Below are 14,039 nucleotides of genomic sequence, written 5' to 3'. Positions count from 1 at the left end.
GTTCATCTCCCTTAAACTCTCAGGTAGTGTGATAATGATTACTGGATGTAATTTGGTGGGGGAGGATATACACATGGGGATTACTAGAACTAATGAGCTCAACGTTATTTACAGATGCATCAAAATAAACATTTAACACAAACAGAAACATCAACGCATATGAAGAATCACAATCGTAGGAAAAAGTGCAATTGTTAGCAGCACGAAATTTGACAACAAAACAGCAAGCCTTACTTTAGCAACAAATAGCAGTTTGTAAGAATCAGCAATGTCTTCATAGCACATAAAATCAGAGACAAAACACAACACTGAACATTTAAGGCAAACACAGTCACATTCATCTACCAGCATCACAGTATCAAAACAAAACCATTTCAACTGGCAGGAAAAGCTAACAAGGCACAAAAAATAAAGGGGGCGGCCTATCATAAATATCTTAGCCCACTCCTAGCACAAGTTATCCTATCATCGGGGGAAGCTCTGCGCTAAGCTGAGGACTGTGTGAGCCTCATAATCATTTCAATATCAGCCTTGGGGTGAAGATTACAACAATTTATTTGTAGTAAAGTAATAACTTCAAGAACCATAGGCCCTTCTTGGCCAAAACACAAGCTTTGCCTAATCTCCTGGATCCCATTCATTCTTATTCCCTAACATTCGCATTACACCATATGTCACACCAAAGGGTCCTGCTTCCCATCTGTGTCAAGCCCAGTGGGGTAAGCTAACACTAGCAGTGTTAAAAAACCAGTAGAAGTGAGAAAAACTCTTTAGTCTCGTAAAACTGAAGTGTGGGCCCTATATCACACCAATAGCCTGTGTATACCATCTCTGTCACACCCAGTGGTCCAAGAGAATGGCACCTCTTAAAACAGAGATGTTCACTCTATGTCACACCCAGGGCCTTATGCGTACCATCTGTGTCATCCCCAGCGGTCCAAGTGGCCAGCACCCTAAATACAATTCAAAGAATATTCATCTTTCTTGATGCTGACAATTACAAAAACATGACAGCCTGCTGGATTAGAGTTTTAACTAGTTTGCCACATACCAAATGCTGGGACTAAGGCTCTGATGTAGTCTCTTACCCTTGTGACGGTGGCTTAAGGGTGGACCTCCGCCCTACGGATTCGGTAGAGAGGGGTCCCCTTTGTTTGGTCGCAGTAGGGTCCGAAGAACCATTCAGCGCCTCATTGGCTTGCCAAAATGTTACTCGAATGAGAATTTACCTTAAAAAACAAAGAGGAGTCTGGCAACACAGGAACAGTTTGTTTAGTTAAACATTATGACCAGGAGAGCAAATACAGAACCAGAGCCTGAGGATTGTCTCTCACTGTACATCGATTTGGAGTCGATTCTTATTAGGCCTGGGCAGAGTTCACGGAGTTCGACTCCGTGGAATTCCGCCAAGTTGATTAAAAACTCCATGGAATTCCACAGAGGTGGAGTTCCATGACCCGCAGAGTCCTGAATGAGCCCGATCTCGGAAGCGCTAACCAGGATCGGGCCTGGTTAGCCAGTCAGGACACTGTTTAGCGCTTCTGAGATCGGGTGCATTCAGGAGAGGGCAGTAGGCAGCGAAAGCTGCTGTTTCAGGCCTCTTGTGCACACGGAGCAGGCCGGTGCGCAAGAGGCCTGAAACTGCAGCTTTCTTTCGCTGTGTACGCCCGTGGCCCGAATTCAGGCCAGGGCCGTACGCAGCAAAAGCTGCCAGGCCTCTTCTGCACAGGGCTGCCCCGTGTGCACTGCCCACGACGCAGACCGGTGCACAAGAGGCCTGAAACGGCCCTGGTCTGAATTCAGGTCAGGGGCGTAGGCAGCGAAAGCTGCCGCTTCAGTCCTTGTTTGTGCACCAGTGTGCACAAGCAAAAAAAAAGAAAATAGGAGGCGCGGACTTGCCTGAGTCCTCGTCGCCCTTCCTCCAGCGTTCTGGCTCTCTCTCTGCCTCCTGCTCCACTGCTGGCAGAGGGAGGCCTGGCCCTCCCATTCCGTCGCCAGTGTGCACTGCTGCCCAGTTATGGTCTACACAGTGCAAGCGCAGACTGTCTGCACTTGCGCTGTGTAGCCCATGACTGGGCTGCAGTGAACACTGGGTGAGCTCCACTCCGCTGGTAGGGATAGTGGAGTTTTTTGACAAACTCCTTGCTCCAAGTGGAGCGCCGAATACCAAGAATTCCATTAGGTCCGCCAGCGGAGCAGAGATGCCTGGTCACCCCTAATTCTCATTCATTTTTCTGAGTGCCATAAAAACAATAAAAAAACTTTCCTTTCCTGTTGTCATGGAGTCATAAATATTGTTCCAGAAAGTGAATGCAGGTGGACCTTGACTTTGCGTGGACACAATGTGGGCCAGCGAACACGTGTCCAGATGTCTGGCCTGTGGGGTGCGTGGTCGCTGTGTGTGCTATGTTCTCATTGGCGAGGTGTTCCTAACTACATTTGGAATATAAATTTATGGTATTTTTGGGAATGTGCACCCCCCCCGAATCATTTGTGTTTTATTGGGGCAAATCTCATGGGACCGTTGTGGTGTTGCTCCGCCTATCTGTGGGATCTGATCCAAGTTTTCCTGTTTGTTCATTTGGCTGCTGGCTAAGTGCTACCCAACCTTTGACTGTCGGTGAATAACCTCTTGCTTAGGTCTCAAAGCCTGACTGACCACATACCTACATGCCAGGGATGATGGACAGTTCACAACAGGGGAATGTAATAATGGTGATGCGACTTTGTTCGCATATGTGAATGTATCAGTGTGTACAGGTACATCGATTAATCCAAAATTAACCCCCACAGCATGTGAATTAAATGCTATTAGTGGGCATGAAGCACGGATTGTGCCACTCACTGAAGTAACCCTTTAAAACATGTCCCAGCCCTGCTATTGTGGCCTGTGTGTGAAGTTTTAAAACTTTCATGTCAACCTGCCAATATAAACCTTTACGAAGCCCAAACCTTCCTTTTTAATAGATATAGGTCACCGCTAAGGTAGGCTGTGGACAGTCCCAAGGGCAGGATGCAGTGTAATAAAAAAGTTGGATGTGTACTTTTAGGTTTTACATATCGCATTATGAAAAACTCTTAAATTCATTTTTCACTACTGCAAGGTCTATTTCTTGCTTAAGAAAACATCTGAGTTACCTTGTACACAGCCACACACAATGGGGACCTTAGGTATGACCGGATGGGCCATCACTGGCAAAATGGAAGGGAGGAGCTGGGCCCTGCCCCACTTACACATGAATGTCCTGTCTCCACACAAAGGGTTGTATAACCTGCTGTAATTAGTCTGAAGCCAGGAAGGCAGAGTATCTGTGCACTTCAAAGGCGTGCCTCTTGAAGCTTCTCCCCACTTCAAAGACACGACTGTGTATTAATACTGGACCTCAGACACTACCAGTTTAGTACACTTCTGGACCTGTGGATACTTTGAAGGACTGCTGTGCTGCTACAAGTCTGCCACTCTGCTGGTCTCTTCCTCTGAAGGAAATGCTGTGCTGGCCTGCTGCCTGCTACCCTGTTATCTGGGGAAGAAGAACTGGACCTGCAACTTCATCTTCAACCCAGGACCACAGAGTGACTCCAAGGGCTAGTCTGCTGGCCTGATCTGCGTATCAGGGACATAAAATTCTCCCCAACCAGCTCCTGGACCTAGCTGCAGCGAGTTGTTGAGCCGCCAATTGTGCCTCTCAGGTCCCGGATGCTTGGTGTGGCTCACAGGCTCTTTAAATCAAGCTTTTGGTCTCTTCACGACCATGAACGGGACTGTTTGCACTGAGTACACGCCACTCACACTGAAAATCAGTGTGAGCCACCACCAGTCTGTCTCTTCACACAGCAGCATCAACCACTCATGGGGGACCACCAGCGTGAAGCACCAGCCCACCCACCTATGACACCTGGCCTGCTTTTCACACCCCACCCACAACCGCCCCACCCATGATGCCCTCCTTGCTCCTTGTGACCATCTGCAATGTGAATGGGACTCTTGGCACAAAACTTGAGAAGGTAAAAACTTCAGAAGGACTAATCTGGGACTGGAGCCAACCAGCACTCCATCACAGTTGGTCTGAACTTTTGAATTTGACCCGGTCCCGGGGGACCAGATAGCAGCAGTTGGTGCTCAATGCTTTTAGGCACTATTTTATAGTTTATTATTCAAACATTCTTAATTCCAGTTCTACTGATTGCAGTTTTGTCATTTTGGCCTGGGTTTATTTATTCATTCTGCTCTGTTTTTCTAACATGTAGAATACTTTATGTGTGGGGTTTTCACTGTTTTACCGATGTGAAGTGTTGCACAAATACTTTACACTTTGCCTCTGGGTTAATCCTGTCTGCTTTGTGCCAAGCTACCATGGGGTTGATTGCAGGGTAATTTGGGGTTTGCTTGTGTCTTACCCTGACAAGAATTGTAGCTGCTTTTTGACCAGGACTCAAACCCCATTCAGCCAGAACGCAATGTCTCACAGAGTGAATCAGTGATTGTGATTTTTGCAGCTTGCTCACAATCATAGTATATCCTGAAGAGGTGACATGTGGTAGGGGTGTAGTTAGTACCTTGTAACACACACCAGCTGCAGTGGCCGGAGGCTGAGTGCTGAATTAGGTGCTTCCTAGCATTTTGGGTAGATTTAGGTGATTGTGGTGCAACGTCCTGTGTGATAATACATTCCAGGAATCCTAGGTGCTGCTTGGCAGCTGGTGCTGAATGAACAACTGGTATTAGGGAGTAGTTTCCTGAATACTGCTTAAAACACCCAAGTTACAAGAACCCTACATGCTTCTTGGTAACTGTGAACAGCCGCCCTTCTGGGATACAGTTTCCTGTCTGTTAGGAATTTTGATCCATAAGGATAACCTGGAGATACATTGATGCCATAGAGGGGATATGAACTCTTGTAGTGGGGGGGTCTGTCATACCAAAGGGTCCATACTCTGCCTCTGAGCTATAGCTTGAGATAGTGTCAGATACCTGGTTCAGACATGTTGCTTGGGAGATGGTTGCTTAGGTGCATCATCCCATCTCCTAATTGAATGTAAGTGTTCTCCAGCCCCTTATATCAGCTAGTGCAAACACAGAGGTCCAGGCTGTGATCTACTGCAGAATCGGGTATAAAGAGACCTGGGCTGGGGTACTGGGTTTGGATCTGAGAGCAGGGCTCGGTGGCAGCAGGTTGCAGCTGCAGTCTCTCATAGTATTGGATGCAGGTCTTGGGTGTGTAGACCTGGAGTTTAGGTGCTTCTACTGGGATGGTCTTATCCTGTCGGGCTGAAAAAGTATGTTTTCTAATGGCTAAGATAGCGGGGGCACCACTGTAAAAAAAATGAAAAGTGCAACTGACTCACAATAGTGTGGAAGGGCTGAGGGTTTGCTGGACAGGGTGGTCTGCCACTTTTGGGATGAACGTCCTCTAAGTCTTGCCCATGGATACCTTCGGTTGTTGTTTATCCTGGTCAACTTATCTTTTTTGGTGTTTTTGGCAAACTACGTAGTCCTTGGAAAAACTCCAAAACCTATTTTGGCTCCTCAGAAAAATGTTTGCGAGTGCCTCTCAACCAGATATACCTACATTCATGAAATCCATCTCCCAATTCATGAAGTCTGTCTCCGTAGGCGAAAGCTCTGTATTAAATGAGTCTCATCCTCCTGCCCCCCACCAGGGTGAAGACAAAATGGGTGTTTTATTTTATTGTCGGTTGGGGGCATCCTTCAGTCAAGAATTTCAATCCCTTTTGGAAATGTCATTTTTTTCAGCTGAGAGCTTTGCTCTTCATTTTTAGTCTACCAAGAACAGACTCCCAGCCTTGAAATTTTAGAAGGTAGCCAATTGCTGAAGAAACATAAAAAAGTCCTTTGTGATGCTAATGTCTGGGACATTTAATGGAGTGCAGTGTTAACAATAAATGTGAGTTATTCATATGTGTTTGATGCTCAAACAAAAGATCGCTGAGAAGCTTCCAGACCTTAATATGCAAGTAGATATTATCGAAGCTTTTAACTTACTTCATCCGCTATTCTGCTTCTAAAACGCTTGCATGTTTCTATCTTCCAAGGACATCGAACAATGGTCGAGCAAAAAGCTGGGCACGAGTCATTTCAAGACTTTCCACTATGTGTTGTTTAGGCATTTAAGATGGTGCCTGTAACTTTCTAGTTTGGTTTTAAATGTAATAGAAAAGCTTACAAAAAAAGAGATGCACTTTGAATTAATCAATGAAAATCCCAGTACCTATTACTGAGTATATCCTGTTTGTTGTAAGTTTCACATTCCATCTTGAATTTGGCTGAAATCAGTGGTGATGCGTATAGGTGCTAAATAAGAGTAAACATCAACTTTGAGTCTGACAGTGTTTGAAATATGTCCAATTCAAATATATAATTTTTCACTCTTACTAAAAATAAAGACAATTTATATATATTTCTTTCTTAGTTCTCAAACGCTTAAAGTAACACTGCTTAAATTCCTGTTAAATTATCAAAATATCAAACACGGCGCTTGCAGTAGGTACTTGTAGCTTTCCAACAAATCGAAAAGTAAATATATGATTCCGCAACATTTCAACAGGGATGACTTTCCCTGAACTAGAAAGTTTAATTGAATTAACTGATCCTACTAACAAGATTAAAATGATGAGAGACGCTTAATTTTAAGAATGCAGCGTACCTATAATAGAAATAAAGTTATATCTCTTTTCAGTGAAAAGATAACCCTGACTGGACATCGATTTATTGTTAGTGATAAGTATCTTAGTCCAAATTAAAGTTCTCCCCCACAACCAGCTTTCAGGATTTAGCCTTGCCTATTCCATCATCGACCTTTTCCCCCTGAATGACAAATGCCTGTCAAGCATTTGCAATACAATGGGTCTCGCGTTTGCTCGAGTTAGAGTTATTAGCATTGTAAATTCCTAACTGGACTTTTCTTGCCACATAAATTGAAAATATAAAATAAAACAGTTGACACAAGCAAGTCAATTCAAAGAGTCATGGCTGCCATGAGCTTGAGCGTGAAGGAGAGACACAAAAGGAAAAAGAAGTTCGCTCACAGTCAAACATATCGGCAAACGTGCAATTATCCATGTACGAGAGTCGGTCCCCAAGGTGGTAACAAAACTGCCAAGGCGGGACAAATGTAAAGCATTTACCAATGTCATCAAAGGCATTTTGAAAGGCAAGCCCATGAACGAGTGAAAGTTATGGGCGTGAGGTGGGCATGGTTAAAAGCCCACGTAGATACCAACAGGTTGGAAAAGCAGCGCTTGCGGGTTGCTATGCTTGACCTAAAAAGGAGGTAGTTGGTAATTCAGGGAGCTCCCTGTAGTGTCTGGTTTCTGTGGTTCCTGGGACAACAGCAATACTTGTGACAGGGATTACCTAGATGCACTTCAGTTTCAGAGTGCCCAGACAACTGGCACCACAGCCAGAAACATTAAGATGCACCTTGATTTCGCTGCTTACCTTACATTTGAATTTGTTTTATGGATAATATTGAAGGTGCTGTTGCTAGAATACTTCATATGGATACGGTTCATAATTGTTTGTGTACTTAGCTTGCTTCTAGAAATATTTGTCATTAAGTGCTAGGTAGATTTATAATATTTGTGTACTTTGGATGTCAGTTTGTTTTATGTTCCTCTGGGACACTGTCATAGATACACAAAGATGGCAGGGGATTTTGTCTTCCGCTCTAGAACCTGACACCAACAGATCTCCTTTTTAAAATTAAAAAAAAAACACCCTCAAGGTAAAATCATCAAAAACGATAAACTAAGTAAAGACTTTTGTATTTTGAGAGGTACATACCATGGGTGCCCTGGGCCTCCTCTCAGATACCACTTTTTATGTTGGTATATATTCTATTGAGCATCCAGATATATTTTGATGAGAGGCTGATCCTAAAGTGCACTGTAGAAGCCCACCAACATATAATAAAACACCTGATAGAATTTGAACTGATTTCAGAGAATACACTTGATCAAAAAACAGAGATGATGACTTGGTACAAACACCATAGAAAATCCAGAAATCCAGAAAATATGCTTAAAACAAATTACCATTCACAGTGGTCAGAGATTGAAACACTATTAAACCTTAAACAAAATGTGCCCATATCTATTATGGGTGGAGTTCGTTATCGAAAAATAGTGATATGGGGCGTGGACTTGCAAGATGGTTGCCAGGACTTGAGGCTGCTGAGCTACGAAATCTGGAATTAAATCAGCAGCTATCAGCAGTAACTGGTACACCTGCAGCAGCCGGAGGGGATCTACCATGCTCTTCAGAGTGAAGGGGTGACAGTAGAGGCCGGGAGACTAGAGCAGAGAGACTTTCATGGGGGGGCACCCGTTGCCATTTGCCTGCTCCGTGGTGTGAGGGGCTATGGATTGGCGAGACCTACAGGAGGAAGCAGAGTGGGGGGGGGGGTACTCACTAGGACACTCCTTTCTTGTGGCTGGTGGGGGTCTGGAAACCCAGTAGCAAGGAGGCAGCAGGACCAGTGGCTGCCTCACTTGGCAAGTGCAGGAGGGGCTTAAGAATGGTGCCTCTTTGGTAAAGGGATAATTTACCGAGTGCAGGCTGGAGGATCTTCTCTACTGTTACCGCCTGGGCCTAAGACCCTGATACTGACACCGAGAGCAAGAGAGGCTGCAGCTGGGAGGACTGGTGGCTGCAGTGAGCAATGCAAGAGAAGAAGCTTACTGAGCATCAGGCAAGCGCTGCCAGTGGGAGGACCCCTTGTTATTGTTTTGTGGGACGGCATGCTTTTTGGAGGACGGGATTTCTTTTTGGAGCCCTTACAGATGGGGACGAGGTGATGCACAACAATTCAAGATAGATCTTTGGGTCAGAGGAAAGCAGCCTCTTGGCAATAAGACCTGGTTGGCAACACAGACAGAGGAAGGCATGGGGCATGTACTGTAGTCCTTGAAAGCACACTCTGATATTGACTCGAGGATAGACTACCTAGTAGCAGGATGGCTCTCCCTGGATGACCCTGTTTACCCTCAAGAGAACCATTCAGTCCAAAGGGTTCATATGACCCTGTAGATTCTGAGGAACTGGTGCAAAAGTCACACTTAGAGGGGACTCTCCTTATAAAAAAGGTTGTGAATCATGGCAGTCATAGATCAGGAGTCCAGTGGCAACTCTCTATGGATCACTAGATGGTGATAGATAAAACGTCAAAAACCATAGTAAAATAATACAATCACTTAATAAACTACCCTGCAGGTAGAACCACAGAGGTAACCAGGCAGATTGAGGGACAGAGACTGACCACCTGGAAGTCAGGCATAGAGGAGCATTCACAGGTGGAATTCTGAACAACATACAAGAATCAAGAGAGGATTTGGAGGGCAAGATTGAAGCTGACTTGGTGGAGGTGGGTCTGTCACGCATAGATCTATGCAAAATTGCCGACAGAGCACACATGGTGCAGGGCATCTTCAGTGAGTTGCAGACAGAGGTATTGACCCTTAAACACCAGGTATGTAAGTGGAAATCCTGACATAGAGTAGAAGATGCAAAGCACCGCTCCCGCTTGAATAACCTCCACTTCCTTGGATCTGAGGAGCAGACAGAGTGACCTGCAGTGGAGAACTAGATTTAGGAGAAGGCAAGGCTGCAGGACCTGTCAGGGCTGTTTGCAGTGGAGACAGCGCATAGGGCCCAGGTGGGGGGACCACCTGCTTGGATCCTTTCACGCGTTCTGATAGTTCGGATTCAGAACTGTAGAGATAGGGATTGTCTTCTCAAAGCTGCCAGGAAGGCAGAAAAATTGACCTTAGAAAACCATATTATAACAGTATACCAAGACTATACTAAAAAGTGCTTCTGCAAAGAAAGTCACATACAACAGTGAAACAAAAACTACTGTCAATGGACCGTAAGTGCATGTTGCTCTTTTGGGCATGGCTGACACTTCTTTGACCAACAAAATGTAGTGTGGAGCTGGTTGGAAATATGGGACAAGGTACCTTCAATAAGGAAGAGTGAGCCTCAAGCTCAATGAGGAAGATATGAAATCAAGACAGTGGGCAGGCACAACTTGAGACATCCCAACAGCAGCACACAAATCAGGAGTGGACTACTAGATTGATCATTCAGTAAGATGGAATGATCGAGAGGGACAAGGAGATTTACTCTGGCACCGCTGAAGATTCAAAAACCCTCAGAAGATATATGGGGCCCAAAACACAAAGGTAAACATAGACCTGAAGTCTAAGTTTACCTTTGTGAATCGACTTACTGCTTAAAAGCATCACCTACGGGGTAAATGGAATTGGAACGGTGAGCATGTTTTAATTATGTTTTAATCAATCACTCAATCAATCAGGATTATTAAAGCTCAGCCAATCACACACGAAGGTCTAAAGGCACTGGAGTTGCTAAATGCTTTACATGCTGTGTTCATTCGAACAGCCATGACTTGAGTCCTTTTCCTAGAGCGATGCTGCATTTCTGAAGTGCAAAGGGAAGGTCATTCCAGGCTTTGGCCACCAGGTGAAAGAAGGAGAGTCCTCTGCTGTTGGATCAGCGGATTTGGGGGGTGTCTGTGAGGAAAAGAGAGGAGGATCGCAGGTGCCTGGTTGGTTGGTGGCAGGTAATTTGTTTGTTGATGTATGCTGGTCCTTCTTTGTGCAGTGCTTGGTATGCTTGTGTCAGCATCTTGAACTGGCATCTCTTCTGGATTGGGAGCCAGTGTAGTTTCTTGAGGTGCGGGTGATGTGAGTCCGTCTGGGGAGGTCAAGGATGAGTTTGGCCACTGAGTTCTGTGTTGTCTGTAGTCTCTTCAGTAGGCATGCAGGGGTTCCTATGTAAAGAGTGTTAATGTATTCGAGGCAGCTGGTGATGAGGGCTTGAGTAATGGTCTTGCTGGTGTCGATTGGAAGTCACCTGAAGATCTTACAGAGCGTGCATGGGGTGTGGAGGCAGGCGGATGAGACTGCATTAACCTGTTTAGACATAGATACCTTGCTATTTAAGATGATGCTGAGGTTGCAGGTGTGGTCTGGTAGGGCGGAGGAAAGGCTGAGCTCAGCAGGCCAACTAGTGTTGTTCAATGGTGAGATGTTGTTCCCAAAGAAGAGGACTTCCTTATTGTCAGTGTTGAGCTCATGACAATTGTATTTCATCCACTCGTCTGCGTTCACCATACATCTGTGGAAGTTGGTTCTGGTGGCAGAGGGGTCTTCTGACAGCGAGAGAATGAGCTGAGTGTCATCAGTATAGGAGATAATGTTGAGTCCATGCGATCTGACGGTGTTGGCCAGGGGGTTTGTTGAAGGGGGTGGGCTGAGGGTCGATCATTGTGGGATGCCGCAGATGATCTCCTTGGGTTCCTAGGTGAATGGTCAGAGATGGACTCTCTGGGTTCTTCTGGTGAGTGATGAGGTGATCCATTTGAGGGCGTCTCCCTGGATTCCAATTTGGTAGAATCTGTTGATCAAGATGTGGTGAGTGACGGTGTCTCTCAGAGGTGTTTAAATGAGCTCACTCCCCAGCAGGGATGCCCATTATCGCCACTACTGTTTGCAGAGTCAATCAAACCCCTAGCTAGTAGTCTGCTATTGGAGCTGCACCCGGGGGTATACAAATTGGAGTCATGACGCACATAGTATCACTGTACATAGACAATGCCTTGGTATATTTAAAGGACCCACTTAGATCTTCATCACAGTTTTGTACTGTGTCAGAGAAGTATACAGCTGTGTCAAGCTTACATAATAATCATAGTAAATCCCAGATGAGCTCATGGTCGTGTGAGCCTGGGGTAACAGGACCTACCAGATCACATGGGACTGGAATGGGCAAGAAATATTTTTTGACTTCTGAGGATATGGGTGGTCAGAGACCCAAAAGCCCAATATATACTTGACGTAGGTAGAGTGATGGAAGAATTGAGCAGATCTGTAGAATTTTGGAGTACACTGCCCCTCATGATTATGGGTACGATGTCCGTGGTGACATTTGTTTTCCTGCCCTGATGCCTTTATAAGTCATGTCATGTATATCCGGCCAGGTCTTCTGCTTGTGGACAATGTTGGACTTCCATGGCAGCGTTTTTACATCATCATCATGATCTGGGTTGGACGTTTTTCTGGAGGAATGTGGTAAATATCCTGAATATAATAATTGGTATGGATATGGAGGAATCTATTAAGACCTGTTTGCTTGAGAATGGTCCAAGGGAAAGCACTTCAAAATGAAACTCTAGATGTGGGCACTGGGGACAGTCTTCGCAAAAAGAGGAATTGCAATACATTGGGTGCCCCTGGAATCCTCGAGGGTGGACCACTGGAAGAAGGACCTGCTGGAGTGTGCTTAACTGATGAACAGCATATCGAAACAATTTGAAGAGATGATAAGAAACACCTTGCTGAACAGGTAGAAACGCTGGTTAAGCAGTCTGAGCCTCCAGATATTAGGCCGCCTTGAATAAATCGTGTATACAGTGATATGGTGGATAATGAGGGGCTAATGATGACGTGGTGTGTTCCTGGCATTGAATTTGATTACTTAGTATGGGAATGAAGTCACCAAAATGTGACTGTAATATGTAATAGGTTGTGGCATGGTACTGTGTCTGTTCTCTGTGGTGGCGAAGTTTTGGTTTCATGTTAAACTGAAAAAAAAAAATCTAAAAAAATGGTGATACTACCAAAATTGCTCGTTTTGTTTTAACACCTCAGAGTGCATGCAACAGTGTTATTTTTAGAAGGCTAAAATCCAGGCTTTTTGTATGGGCTGATAAAACCTTACCACTGGTATGGCTCCTTATTCTGATGGGTGTGCATAGGGTTCTCATCCTCATCCACTGTTCTGTGACCTTGAGAAGAAAGCAAAATCAGCTACACTTGTGAAGATAACTGGTGTGCATCCCCAACATGCACATGAGAGCAGCCTATGAAGGGCAATTACATTTGTCACTTCACTGCTCCAGACCTGACTCCTGCCTGTAGGTCTGCCTAACTGCTGATGTACATCGCAACCAGACAATAGGTGCCTCTGCATTCTGTGTTGGCCTGAGATGAAGTGAGACAGCCGCCAATTTTTTACAATTAGATGCGCTAAGGGCACCAGCATCCTTGACATCGTGCAGACAATCTTCATGCAGGAGAGGTACAGCAGTGAAAGTAGCGGTGCACGCCTCTTGCATACAGAATGCAAAATGAATAATGGAGAGCATGGCCAACAAGTTTACAAGATGTCCACACACCGATGAGGCCTAAACTACTGCATTCTCTATTGAACATTTTGCATTCTGGGACTCGAAGTTTCCCATAAAGCTTTTAAAGTACACTCTGAACTGCCAGCATGCAATGTGCTGTTTATTCGGCAGCCAGGACTGGACGAAGGTGAAACACGTGATGCAGTGTCAGCTGATAACTATGTAAAGATATATTTCAGGCAGTAGTTATACACATAGGCCCTCATTCTGACCCTGGCGGTCGGTGATAAAGCGGCGGCCAAGCCGCCAACAGGCCGGCGGTCTAAAATATGCAATTCTGACCCTGGCGGGAACCGCCAACACAGCCCGCCGTATTAACACTCCGCCCGCCACGGCGGTACAAACAAACAGCGCGGCGGTCCCCGCCAACAGCCAGGCGGCAGACAAAGTACCGCCCACCCTATCACGACCCACCAATCCGCCACCTTTTCCGGGGCGGGAGCACCGCCGATAAGAACACGGCGGAAACAGACTACGAACGGGAAAACGCTCACCTCTACGCACTCCACGCGAGATTCCGGCAGTATGGAACCAGAGTTGCAGGTCATCCCCGCACTCCTATACCTGCTCATATACCAGGAGCACGCCCGGCGGCGCGGAAGACATCGGTGAGTACTGCACCTACGACACAGGGGAGGGAAAAGATTACCGGCACACACCCACCCACCCACACCCACTACAACACACACATCAATGCATTCCCACAGATCACTGTCACAACCCACAAACCACCCCCCTCCGAAATAATGCAAAGACCAAAAGAAGAGATCATAAACGGGCAGATATATTGAAATATGTACACCAGTA

The sequence above is a fragment of the Pleurodeles waltl genome, chromosome 7 (assembly GCF_031143425.1).
Source record: "Pleurodeles waltl isolate 20211129_DDA chromosome 7, aPleWal1.hap1.20221129, whole genome shotgun sequence".
NCBI lineage: Eukaryota > Metazoa > Chordata > Amphibia > Caudata > Salamandridae > Pleurodeles > Pleurodeles waltl.
The sequence above is the reverse complement of the archived record's forward strand: the minus strand, read 5'-3'. Positions refer to the sequence as shown.